The sequence below is a fragment of the Tupaia chinensis genome, unplaced genomic scaffold (assembly GCF_000334495.1).
Source record: "Tupaia chinensis unplaced genomic scaffold, TupChi_1.0 Scaffold000159_1, whole genome shotgun sequence".
NCBI classification, from domain to species: domain Eukaryota; kingdom Metazoa; phylum Chordata; class Mammalia; order Scandentia; family Tupaiidae; genus Tupaia; species Tupaia belangeri.
Window position 1 is genome coordinate 5099762 of NW_006159630.1, and position 13312 is coordinate 5113073.

The window sequence follows — 13312 nt, forward strand, 5'->3', positions numbered from 1 at the left end:
GTAGGTATAACACTGACGGAACCATATCAAAAAGAAGTAGTCTAGGAGCTAGCACATAGCATGGTGGCTAAGGCGCTAGGTCTCTTCGCCTGGTGTCCAGGCTGGCTTATGTGCAGAGGTGTGATCATGCCCCTCATGCCAGGTTGGATAAAATAGGCAACCATCACCTCGTTAATCTGGAAGTCGGGATGGCTAGTGTATCTTCCATCTTAACACCTTCTTATCTCTTATTTTTCTTCCTTTAATTTTTAAAAAAATTTATGTTATTTATTTTTATTAATATTATTATTAAGAGAGAGAGAGAAAGTGAGAAAGCAAGATGCCATGTCAGGGACTTGAACCATGGTTGGCCATGTGGGAGTCCAGCACCTTAACCACCACCATGCAACCTGCTGGCCTTATTTCGCTTTCTATTGAAGGAGGCAGACATCCACAAGAGACAGGCAGAGGCTGCTCCTGCTTCCATCTCCCTCATCGGAAGACAGTCCGGGGAAGTCCCTGAAGTGCTGGGGAGGGATGGTAGCGTAGACTCTGGCACGTAAGGGCCCCAGGGATTTTTGGAAAAAATTTAAAGAGTTCATGGAGTACTTTGCTTTTACAAATCTCAACCTAGACTTTAACATTCCTTCAATTACAAATATTTCCAACCAAACCATAGCAGTGGTATACATATCTCCGCATTTGTCACCAGGAAACAATCCCAGATAGCTTGACATCCCATCCCAGCCGCTGCGGACAGCTTAAACATCGCTTATGCTCACCATTATTACACACTACTGGGGTTATGAGGCCCTCCACTTAGTGTATTAATGAAGAAGTACACTGCTTTCTGCATCACCAATTATTATAATTCAGTTTTCTAATATGTTGATAACTGCTTCTCAATACAGCGGCTTTCTTGTGATACTATGAATTTATTCTGTGTGTTTAAAAATATTACTTGGGACCAGCAGATGGTATAATGGTTACATCACTGAACTCCCACGAAGTTGACTGCGGTTTAGTCCCAGACCTGGCAACATAAAACCCACACCCGGCACATGTGTGTGCTTGACCAAGATCCTGAGAGGAGACTGGAGAAGAGATTGTGTGTGGCTATCCCTAGTGGAGGATGATTTCTCGCTTTCTGTCTCTCTCTCTCTCCCTGTCTCTCTCTCTCTCTGGCAATTGCATGCATCCTACAGCAAAAACAAACAAACAAACAAACAAACAAAAACAAACAAAAAAAACCCAAAAAAACACAAGCTGGGGCTTCCTGGGCAGTGCAGAGTGGTGATTAAGAGTGCAGAGACCCGCAGTGGTGGCTCAGCAGAAAGGCGACCCTCCACGATGCTGCAGTCAGGCCAGGAGGTCCTGGGTCCGCGCCTCGAGGTCTCCTGTGCACGCTGGGTGTGCACCCATGTGCCTGTCATCCTGGTTGGGGAGGGCCATGGGTGCAGACCTTGTTGGGATACCTGTCTCTCCCTCTCTCTCACTCATGGAAGAAATAAATAAACTTAAAAAGAAAGAGAGAGAGTGCAGATGCAGGCAGGCAAGCACTGCCGTGATGTGTTGGGGGCCACCTGGTAGAGCAGGTTCAGTTCCCAGCCCAACCTAAAACGGGCTGGGAGTGGAGGCCTACACTGCAGTCCCGGCTAAGTGGGAGGCTGGCGCAGGAGGATCAAGGCATGGTGAGACGTTGTCAAAACGCCCCTCTCCTCCTCTCTCTCTCCCTATGGGCTGGAGGACTCACACAAGCCTCTCAGTCTCCATGCTGCAGTCTCCTCATCTGTACAACAGATGCCACAACGGCGCCAGCTTCGCAAGGCAGACTGCAGCATCTGCTGAAGTCATAATTACACGCTTCTTCGAACAGTGCCTTAGAATAGGTCCTGTCCTAGATGTTTGTGAAATCACACCATTTATTATTCATCGACTCGTTATTTATTCATATTACCCATTCTCTCACTCTCATTATTTCCCACTTATGATGCATTCAACCACTGCCACGCATCTCCTGCACCACACTGAGGGACTGCACTTGGCCCTGGCCCAATATGGGGCCCCTCAATGGGCAAGAGAGCCAGGGTCCCTGCCTGGGGCTTTGGCAAAGGATGGCCATGCAGTCCACCTGCATTGTCTGCAAGAAACGTCACTCCCACCCCTGCACACAGGGATGCTGGTGAGGGAGTGTGGTGAGCCAGAGTCTGAGCCTGAGGTATCCCTGCCAGCCCCCAGGCCTCCTGGGTGCCTCTGGCATGTTCTTGTCACAGGGCAGCCTGAGGGAGCCATCTTGGAAGCCCACTGTGGGCTCCAGTGTGTCTGGATCTTGGACTTTCCAGCCTCCAGAGCCCTGAGAAATAACAGTCCATGTTTCTAAGCTGCTCCATTTATAGGATTTTTGTCACAGCAGCCGGTGAACTAAAGCACCCACACATCCAGGAGGCCCAGGCAAGGGGGCATCCTCATGGTGGCCTTTGACTTCAAAGCCCTGTCCTGCCAGGCTGGCTGGAGGCCTGGTTTCCCGGGACTCTCCTGGGGGATGTGTGAGGCTGAAGCGGTTCTGATTTCGTCCTCGGGGTGAGAAGCGCGTTCAGGCCCCTCCGGCAAGCTGGGTTTGGAGCCAGTGGGCTTCATTTGGCACTGGGAACTGCAAATTAGGTCCCCAGCCCAGCTTCTTCTGCAGTGGACGTCTGTCTTCTGTTGCCTGGAGAGGCTACAGTAGACAGAGACAGCTTTATCTCCGCCCGCGGTCCTCCAAGTGCGGGTTACATAACAGGGGCCATAAATGCCCTGGGCAAATGCCCTGGACACAGAGCTGGGCCCGAGGGCACTAGGTTAGCACTCTTCCCAAGCCAAGGCCTGAAATGACTCATCTACTGGCTCCAGGCCAGTGCTCTCAAAGTGGCCACTGGAGGTGGCGCAGCCGTCTGGCACCCTGCACTGCATGTTCAGCCGCAGCAGTGAGGACGTGCCTTGGAGCGCCACTCCCAGGGGAGAACTTAGTAGCTGGGTTGGCATTTGAGTGTCCCGAATCGCTGCTGCAGGGGTAGTCAGGCGTGGGTGTTCACACGGACAAATGAGATGTTACTTGCGCACGTGGGGAGCTGGGCAGAGACAAGCCTGGATGGGTGTCTGCAGAGCGTGAGCAGGACCGCGAGCTGAGCCAGATTAAAGGCGCCTGTCTACCAGCAGCCGAGCCCCCACCAACCTTTCTGCCATCAGACAAAGAGCTGAAGGTAACGAGCCGGAGCCCCGCGGGCTCGGCAGGCCCTGTGCTAAAAGTTAGGTAAGGACAAAAATAAATTCTTGGTCTGGGCACTTTCATTCTACCCTTTTCTCCCGTGGCTCCAGACAGAGTGGCGTTCCCAGGGAGGTAAAGCCTGAGGGAGGGAGCCCTTGCTGGTGGGTAGCAGGGTCACCCGCGTTTCTAGTTTCCGGAAACCACCCGTGTGCGTGTTCACCTCCACGCGCATGCTGGCGCACCTTCTCCTGGGCATCCCTGGGCATGCCCGAGTCTCCTGGCCTTGGTCTCTGGCCTCCCCCATCATTGCCCCCAGGAGAAAAGGTAGATTTATTCTTTTCTTTTTGATTTATTCTTTTTTATTTTTAAAAATTTTAGTTTTGCCAGTGGGTACCTGCACTTGCTGGGGAAAGACAGGGGGCAAGTGAGAAAATCACCCCTATGGAGAACAGTCCTGCCACAATCCCTTCTCCATCCCCAGCTCCTGTCAGGATTTTGGGTATCCAAGCCCACATGCCTGACGTGTTTCCCAAGCCTCTGGGTCCAGTGCTCAGTCTGGCCATGAGGGGTCCAGGTGCCTCAACCTCCAGGCCATGGAGCCAGTCCGCTGAAGACTTTGTTGTTGTTTTTTAATGTTTATTGCCATAGTGTGCTTGTGCTCTCTGGAGAGAGACAGGGAGAGACAGCGAGAAGAACTCATCCCCCATGGGGGATGGCCATGCCACAATTCCTTCTTCTCCATTCTCCTCTTGGAATTTTGGTGACACACACGCGTGCATGATGTGATTTTCAAGCTGCTGGGTCTGGGACTCAAACTGCACTCAGCCATGTAGGGGTCCAGCACCCTAACCACCATACCACTTACTGGCCCCATTTCTTAAAGCTTTTGTGTGGATATATTTTTGTTTCATCCATTGGTTAGTCTCTGACAATTAACACACAAGTTTAATATGTTTACTATTGTAGTTGCTCTTATATTTGGACTTAACTGATAAATTGAACATGTGTCTGTTATTCTATTTATTATGTCTCCCTCTTCTTTCTTCTCCTTCTTGCATGATATCATTGGCTAGCATTTAATTTCACTTTTTTTTAGATCCCTTGCATTCATCAGCATCATTATTAATATTGCTTATAGCAATACTTATTAGGTTGATTATTATTTAATTCCTTCTGAATTTAATTTCCACTCCAACTGAAGAAAACCTCTTAATAACTCTTTTAATGAGGATCCATGAGTAGTAAACTCTGTCTCTGAAAGTATCCTCCTTTACAACCCTTACATTTGGATGGTAGTTTAGCTGGGCATAGAATTTCAGGTTAACAGACACATTCCCTTAGCACTTTAGCACTGTCTTCTGGCATCTTCTGGTAATGCTGAGAATTCTGCCATTGGATTGTTCTTTCTACTTAGGTAGCTAGTCTTATTTCTGGTGGCTCTTAAGATCGCTATGTCAAAACCATCAGATAGCATAATGGTTACATCATTGCACTCCCACATAGTTAACTGCATTCGAGTCACAGATCCAGTGACTTAAAACTCGTGCTGGGGACATGTGTGTGCATTCCCAAGGTCCCAAGAGGAGAATGGAGGGGAACAGATTGTGGCATGGCCATCGCCCCTGGGGGTGATTTCTTACTTTCTGTCTCTCTGTCTCTGTCTTTCCAGAGAGCACACATGCCCAATAGCTAAATAAATAAAGATCTGTATGTCTTTGCTGTTCTCTATTTCCTCTGCAGTGTGCTTAGATGTGTATTTCTTATTAACCCTGGGATATTTCACTCCTTTGACTCATTTCTTCAAATATAAAACAAAAATCCTGTCATTTGCATTTGAATTTGCCTTTCTCCCATTGTCATTATTCTTTTCTTTTAGATCTATAAAATATGTGTTCAACCTATTAATTCCATATTTATTTATTGTGCTTTTATATGATCATATTTTTCATCTTATGATATCTCTGTACTGCATTTTGGATGACTTTCTTCTATTTATCTTCTAATTCTCTTAATTCTTTCTTTGATGTTCTCAACTCTGTGTCTCACAAATTTTATTTATAATGTCAAGGAAGAGATAGGTTTTATTTATTTTTTTTACTTCTAGGTCTATATGATTATTTTTCAGATCTCTTTACTTTCGTCTCAAAACATTCCTTTATGGGGAACCAGCAGTTAGCATAATGGCTATGTCGCTGGACTCCCACGTAGTCGACCATGGTTCGAGTCTCGGACCCGGTGGCTTAAACTCACGCCGGGGCGCGTGTGCATGCGTGCCCAAGATCCCAAGAGGGGAATGGAGGAGAAGGGATTGCGGCGTGACCATCCCCCCTGGGGGTGATTTCTCGCTTTCTGTCTCTATGTCTCTCTCTGCCTGTCTGGCGAGCACACGCGCCCTATAGAAAAATCTCTCAAAAAAAAATTCCTTTATGACTCTGATTCCTTCTTTTACTTCCCATACCATTTGAAATGCACTTTAAAGACATGTTCAGGTGTTCCATTAATTCTGGTTATTGGGGAGCTAGTTATTGTTACTCTAATGTCTCTCTTGCATGGTGGTGCGTTTATGCATGTCTTTTGCACTGTCTTTGTTGGGGGCTCATCCCAAAGCAAGCCAGTAGGACTGCAGCCATTCTGAAATTAAGAAAGGCCTCTAATAAGAACAGTCTTACCGAGTGCTGAGTCATAGGGACGGCTGTTTGAGGAATGGTCAGATGAGAAACCAGGAGAGGGTATTTGAAGGAATTAGGATAATTATTACTCAGGGGAAGCGAGTGGCTCTGATGGACCGTGGTGAGGAATGATTTGCACCTGCTGGTATCTTATACTAGGTCGTGACATGTTTTTCTATTTAAAAATGCATCATGATCTTCCCAACAACCTAATATAAATAGCAAGAACATGTTGCACTTACTTTAAAAAAAAATTTTTTTTTAACGTTTTTGTGTGTGCTTACCAGAGATAGAGAGTGAAAGTGAGAAATTACCACAGGGGGAGGGGGATAGACACACCACAATCCCTTCTCCACTCTCCTCTCAGGATTTTGAGCACACACACACATGCACCCAACATGATTTTCAAGCTGCCAAGTCCAGGACTTGAACTGCAATCACCATGTGGGAGTTCAGTGCTTTAATCACCATGCCACCTGCTGGCCTTATGTTGCACTTTTTGAGACAGTTTGATGGTGTCTGCCGACTGCCTCCCTGAAACTGGCTCCAGGAGTAAATCCCTCCCTCTCCAGCCTCTGCCTTCCCTGTCACTGACCGAGACGAAGCAGCCGGACTTAGTTGGCCAGTAACTGCCCCTGTGTAAAAACATCCTGTGGAGCAGCTTCATAGTTGCTTCTGCCAGGGCTCAGGGGTGTGGCTGCTTCCGGACCAATTCTTAGGTTACCTTCAGAGGACCCTTACAGAAGAAGCAGGAGGGTAGGGCCAGACCAGCAAGAGGGAGAGGTCTGAATGATCATGGAGGAATACGTGGGGGCAGAGTGGCCCCTTATTCTCTAGACTCTCTAGAGGGATGGATGAGGGGACACCTGCTTTGGGGCCTGAGAAGAGCCTACTTAAATTGGGTTTATGACTTGAGAGGCAGCCCCAAAGAGTAGCTGGTCCAGCTCCATTGACCACCTCTCCACTAAAGCATGACCTCATGGGGGGTCCAGGGCAATAGCACCTTGGTCTGGCCAGGTGAGCCTCCTGCCTCCAGAGGTCCAACCTGCAGACCACCTGGGCTCAAAAGTAGATGCACTGAGACCCCTTACTCTAGAAGTCAGCGTAGAACGATGAGGCTGGCATGGGGAACTTCGCAGACAGACAAAAAGGCGCTGGGAGAAGGCATCAATCTCCTAACATGGAGCCTGCCCGCTTCCGATCTCCAGTCAGCCAGAGGAAACAGAGGAGTAAGCTGTCACCAGGCTGCCACGGCTCCCGAGTCGCTGCTGAGTAATTGCTCGGTACTTCAAGTCCAGAACTGGGGGCTCTTTGAGCCATATTTCATGTGAGAGATATTGAGCCCTCATTGAGAGGAAGAAACATGGTCGTTAAACAGGCAGCTAATGGTGTACCATTTATCTGATGGCAAATCGGCGAGGCTCATTAGGCTGACCAGCCCGGCCCCAGAAGAGGGATGCAAAATCAGCCCTAGCAGGGAAGAGGGAACTGAGGGAGGTGGGGTGGACGGAGTTTATCTTACCCGTCACTGGCTCCGAAACATGGAGGGCAAGGAATCATAGGTTTGCTTGCTTCCCTGTTCCTTAGAAGGAATGTTTGGGTCTGCCACGCGAACTTCTGTAAGGAATTCCCAGTACGTGCAGGTGAGGCATGGCCGCTCCCATGCAGCAACTTCAACGTTAAATTCCCATCCAAGGCCATCCCAAAGCCGGGACCCCCCAAAACCAGCACCACTGGCTCAACATCTGGGTAACAAAATCAAGAACCACCCCACCCTCCTCAGGGAGAAGCTGGGAGTCTACCTGTCCTGGAAATCTATGTGTAGATTCGGACAGATCTGCGGTCTCTGCTAGTGCGTCGTTTGTGGTCTCCAGCCAGGTTCTGAGCTGCGATTGGACTAGACAGGGCTGGCAGCCGGGATGATTCAGAGCTGGGAGGACAAGGGGTTTCTCTTCAGGTGCAACCAGGGGGGAAAGACCCAGACTGCTCCCCAAGTCCCAGAGTCACCCAGTCTTCCCTTGTCCTAGAGAGCCGCCACCTATGACTCACATATTGTTTCCTAAGGAGTAATCGTCAGACTCGAAGGGGAGACTCTGGTGGGGAATGCCCAGGAGCACAGCGGGGAAGAGACTGCGAGCAGCTGGTTTAGGAGAGGGCTGCTCCCTGCTGCGAGGCCCACCCACCCCTCTTATGGAGGAAGGGCAGGGGTCCGTCCTGCCTACTCCAAGCATCATGGGAATTCATGGGAACCCTAAGTGGGGCCCAGAAATGTGTCCCCTGCACACACACACACACACATGCATGCCGCGTTTTTCAAGCTGCCTGGGATTCAGACCACTCGGTTGGCCATGTGGGATCCAGCCCCGTAACTGCCACACCACTGGCTGGCCCATGCATCTGCTGCTGCCTAAGTGCCTCCAGTTCAGCCACGCTTGTGCCAAAAGACGCATATTTGGAAGTGGCATATTTTTTATCTCCCACAGAGTGATATGCTAAAGAGCAAATGAAGACTGTGTTTGCAACCTCGAGTGGCCATGGAGCTACTGCCTAAGAGAAGGAGCCATAAAGTGTAGCATTTGCACCGTTCTCATGCAGGGCTGCAGAAAGATGAACCTCCTCCCCTTGACAGGTTACAGGGCAGAGGGAGGGCAGCAGGTGGCATGGAGGCTAAGGTGACTGTGGCCCACTTAACCAGCTCTGTGGTTTGAGCCCTGGATCTGAAGGATTGAAAATCATGCTGTGTGCGTGCACGCGCGCGTGTGTGTGTATATGTGTGTGCCCAAACGCTGAGAGGATAATGGGGGAGAAGGGATTGTGGCATGGCCCCGGTGGGTGACTTCTCACTTTCTCTCTCTCTCCAGTGAGCACGTGTGCCCTACCCTATGGCAAAAATCTAATAAATAAATAATAAAACATAGATAAAGGGCAGAGGGAGACAAAAATAGGGCAGGGCCTCGGTGATGCTGGGAGTCAACAAGGCCGTTACTTCCAGAATGGGACCAGGGAGGACCACGCCCAGACGCCCAATTCCAGTGGTAGGGATTTGAGGTGGGCACGGGACTACGCGGGCTTTACTTCTCGTGTTTTTCTCTATTTTCTAATTTTTCTACTGTAGATCTGAGTTACTCATGTAATTGAGAAAAATATGTCCTTTTTTTAGTATAAAAGGAACGCATGTAGAATAGGAAACTTTCTTTTGCAGCTGGGCCCTAGAGTCTTGTTATAAAACAGGAAAGTTACTCACCATCTTGCCTGCTTGGGGAGGCTCCTCCTCGAGTTCTTCTGGGAGGCCTCTGGCCTAGGGACTCCTAGATTTGCTTTCGATTGTCAGAGGTCACACGCACTCACTCGCAGAGAGACTGAGGTATAGCAAGGGAGGAGCAAGCACCCAGTGTGGTCACGCCACAACCTCCTCTCCATTTCTGTACCCGCTCAGGACATGGGCACACGGGTCCGAGCATCGGGTGTGTTTTTCAAGCCATGGGGGCCAGGATTCAAACCAACGTCAGTCGTGAGGGATCTGGTTCCCTTAACCAATAGGCTATGGAGCCTGCCTGACTTTCTGTTTTAAAAAAGAAAAATCAAATTATAGGGCCGACAGGGGGTGTGGTGGTTGAGGCGCGGGACTCCCACATGGCGCACTGCAGTTAAGAGTCCTGGACCAAATGGTTTGAAAATCATACCAGACACCTGTGCATGTATGTCCAAAATCCCAGGAGGAGAGTAGAGAAGGGATTGCAGAATGGTTATCCTCCCAGGGAGTGATTGCTCACTTTCCCTCTCACCATCTCTCTCTCTGGCGAGATCATGTGCCCTATGGCAGAAACCTTTTAAACATTATGTATTTCTTTATTCCATGAGAGACAGAGGAGAGAAAGCGGGAGACAGACACTCGCAGCAGGGTATCCACACTGTGGTCTACCTCCAGCCAAACTGACCTTCTCACAGGCACACGGGCAGGCCTGGCTTACTCAGGGACGTCTCAGGACATGAACCCAGGACCTCTCCTCTGTGGGTCTGGCTGTGTTGCTGCTGTGAGCCACGCTTGTGCCAAAAGACGCATATTTGGAAGTGGCATATTTTTTATCTCCCACAGAGTGATATGCTAAAGAGCAAATGAAGACTGTGTTTGCAACCTCGAGTGGCCATGGAGCTACTGCCTAAGAGAAGGAGCCATAAAGTGTAGCATTTGCACCGTTCTCATGCAGGGCTGCAGAAAGATGAACCTCCTCCCCTTGACAGGTTACAGGGCAGAGGGAGGGCAGCAGGTGGCATGGAGGCTAAGGTGACTGTGGCCCACTTAACCAGCTCTGTGGTTTGAGCCCTGGATCTGAAGGATTGAAAATCATGCTGTGTGCGTGCACGCGCGCGTGTGTGTGTATATGTGTGTGCCCAAACGCTGAGAGGATAATGGGGGAGAAGGGATTGTGGCATGGCCCCGGTGGGTGACTTCTCACTTTCTCTCTCTCTCCAGTGAGCACGTGTGCCCTACCCTATGGCAAAAATCTAATAAATAAATAATAAAACATAGATAAAGGGCAGAGGGAGACAAAAATAGGGCAGGGCCTCGGTGATGCTGGGAGTCAACAAGGCCGTTACTTCCAGAATGGGACCAGGGAGGACCACGCCCAGACGCCCAATTCCAGTGGTAGGGATTTGAGGTGGGCACGGGACTACGCGGGCTTTACTTCTCGTGTTTTTCTCTATTTTCTAATTTTTCTACTGTAGATCTGAGTTACTCATGTAATTGAGAAAAATATGTCCTTTTTTTAGTATAAAAGGAACGCATGTAGAATAGGAAACTTTCTTTTGCAGCTGGGCCCTAGAGTCTTGTTATAAAACAGGAAAGTTACTCACCATCTTGCCTGCTTGGGGAGGCTCCTCCTCGAGTTCTTCTGGGAGGCCTCTGGCCTAGGGACTCCTAGATTTGCTTTCGATTGTCAGAGGTCACACGCACTCACTCGCAGAGAGACTGAGGTATAGCAAGGGAGGAGCAAGCACCCAGTGTGGTCACGCCACAACCTCCTCTCCATTTCTGTACCCGCTCAGGACATGGGCACACGGGTCCGAGCATCTGGTGTGTTTTTCAAGCCATGGGGGCCAGGATTCAAACCAACGTCAGTCGTGAGGGATCTGGTTCCCTTAACCAATAGGCTATGGAGCCTGCCTGACTTTCTGTTTTAAAAAAGAAAAATCAAATTATAGGGCCGACAGGGGGTGTGGTGGTTGAGGCGCGGGACTCCCACATGGCGCACTGCAGTTAAGAGTCCTGGACCAAATGGTTTGAAAATCATACCAGACACCTGTGCATGTATGTCCAAAATCCCAGGAGGAGAGTAGAGAAGGGATTGCAGAATGGTTATCCTCCCAGGGAGTGATTGCTCACTTTCCCTCTCACCATCTCTCTCTCTGGCGAGATCATGTGCCCTATGGCAGAAACCTTTTAAACATTATGTATTTCTTTATTCCATGAGAGACAGAGGAGAGAAAGCGGGAGACAGACACTCGCAGCAGGGTATCCACACTGTGGTCTACCTCCAGACAAACTGACCTTCTCACAGGCACACGTGCAGGCCTGGCTTACTCAGGGACGTCTCAGGACATGAACCCAGGACCTCTCCTCTGTGGGTCTGGCTGTGTTGCTGCTGTGCCCCTGCCTGGGCCCGAGCGTCTGCTTTTGAGCTGTTTGTTCTCACAACTGTGGCATCTGTCCCAAGGGCGGAGCTGGGTAAGCTCGATTTGAAGAAGGAAGCCCAAGACACTGGGAGAGGAGCGAAGTAAAACCTCACTGCCTTTGACATTTCTGGAAGGCTCTGTGTTAACTGCAGTGCCAGGAGCCGTGTGTGGGTCTATGGAGCCTCCTTACTGAAAGCCCGCTCTTTCCCGCAGTGGCTTCTGCGTCTCTCAGCAGGCTGACTGCCCCGCTCTCCGGGAAACGAGGCCAAGGCCACTGAGCTGCTGGGGTCTCTGACCATTTCCTGGCTCAATCTGTTTGAGAAGAGCTCCCTGAAAAGCTTTCTGATGGATTCCATTTCCGGATCACAAAGCACTGGGGGGTGGTCGTCATAACAACCAACCAGGGGTGAGCCACTATTCATCTGTATAGGAAAACTGACAGGTGGGTGTGTTGGCCCTGGGCAGGAAGCCTGAGGTCGGGATGGTCTCTCCCATTCCCCGCCCTTCCTCTCCACAGGAGGGAGAAGTGAGCTCCTGTGGTCAGTGCCGGCTCAGAGAAAATCCGCGGAGACCTCGGAGGCCTTGGTCGGGTGACGCCCCGTGCTCCGACTTCCCAAGGCCTCCGCTCCCAGCTCGCCCGGAAGAGGGCACAGGTGCAGGCCGAACATTTAAACCACAGCCCCCTGAGCAGCCTGGTCCCCAAGGCATGGGCTGGGAGGGGTTGGGGAGCCACCGAGGGATTTCTGGTATACAGGAGCCTGCCTTCCTAGTCTCGGCAGTCATGGAACTTGGGCACTTTTTCTTCCCCCTGAGGGTGAGGGGGAACAGGCCCTGAAGGAGAGGGTTAGAGCTCAGGAAACCTTCCTGCCTGGGCTTCTGCTCAGAGTCTGGAGGAGCCAGCCGAGGTGGGAAACCCTTCCCCTGAGATGCTGCAGGAGAGGAGTGGGGGCTAGAAACTGTCCCCTCTTCTGCAGTCTGCCGTTCCTGGTCCTCAGTCAGTTGCCGTCCTTCCGCCCACAAAGCCAGGGCCTCAGGGGTCACGGAGCTCTCTGTGCCTTGGACAGGAGGGGTGGTGGCAGGGTCACCCTGCTTCCCCGGTTCTGGCTTGTCCTCTTTTTCTTGGCCCTTCCCCAGGCAGACCAGAGCCCTGAGGTCGATTAGCCTTCGGTGCCTGAGCAACCGGTCTTCCTCTGGGACAGAAACCAAAACAGCCACCAGGGGGCCAGGCGACTGGCCACAGTTCGTTCGAGTCCTGGTCCCAGTGGCTCGAGAGACGGCCAGGTATGTGTGGCATGTGTTTCCAGAAGATCGGCAGCTTAGGAGAGACGGGGGAAGGATGGCAGCGTGACCGTGGGGGTGCCTCTCCCTCTCTCTGGCAAGCACACGTGTCCTCTGGCAATTAAAAAGAAGGACAAAAAGAAGAAAAGAAGAAGGAGGAAGAGGAGAAGAGGAAGAGGAGAAACAGACAAGGGTCTGAATCCTTGCCGGGCCGTTCGAGGCCCTCAGGAAACGGAGGGAAGGGTAAGAAGTGCGGTTTCAGCAGCGGCGGCTTTGGCAGCCAGAGCTGAGTTTCCTCGCAGACCGCGTCTCGCGGGGTAGGGCCCCGTGGGCAGCTCTGCATCTCTTCCAGGCAGTCCTCACTCGGGCTCGAACTCGAACTTTGTGTTCTGAGTCTTTCAAAGCTGACTTTTGATGTTCAAACTTCTGGATTCTGTTTTGTTTTGTTCTGTTTTGCCATCGGGCA

The 13312-nt window shown here is 50.7% G+C and overlaps 1 long non-coding RNA gene across 3 annotated transcripts in view; it reads right to left on the bottom strand.

Moving 5' to 3' along the window:
- The window catches only part of LOC102497503 (uncharacterized), a 14089-nt gene extending 2630 nt beyond the window's left edge, over positions 1–11459 (bottom strand). Inside the window, exons 1-3 of one of the 3 annotated variants that reach the window (XR_334149.2) lie at positions 11444–11459; positions 7695–7822; positions 7415–7509 (exon numbers count right to left, since the gene is read on the bottom strand). This is a non-coding gene — a long non-coding RNA (uncharacterized LOC102497503). Of the gene's footprint in view, positions 1–7414; positions 7510–7694; positions 7823–9136; positions 9312–9830; positions 9894–11443 lie in introns of those variants that run through there. The other 2 variants (XR_334147.2, XR_003548977.1) reach the window with 2 other exon arrangements.
- Between the last annotated feature and the right edge of the window lie 1853 nt (positions 11460–13312).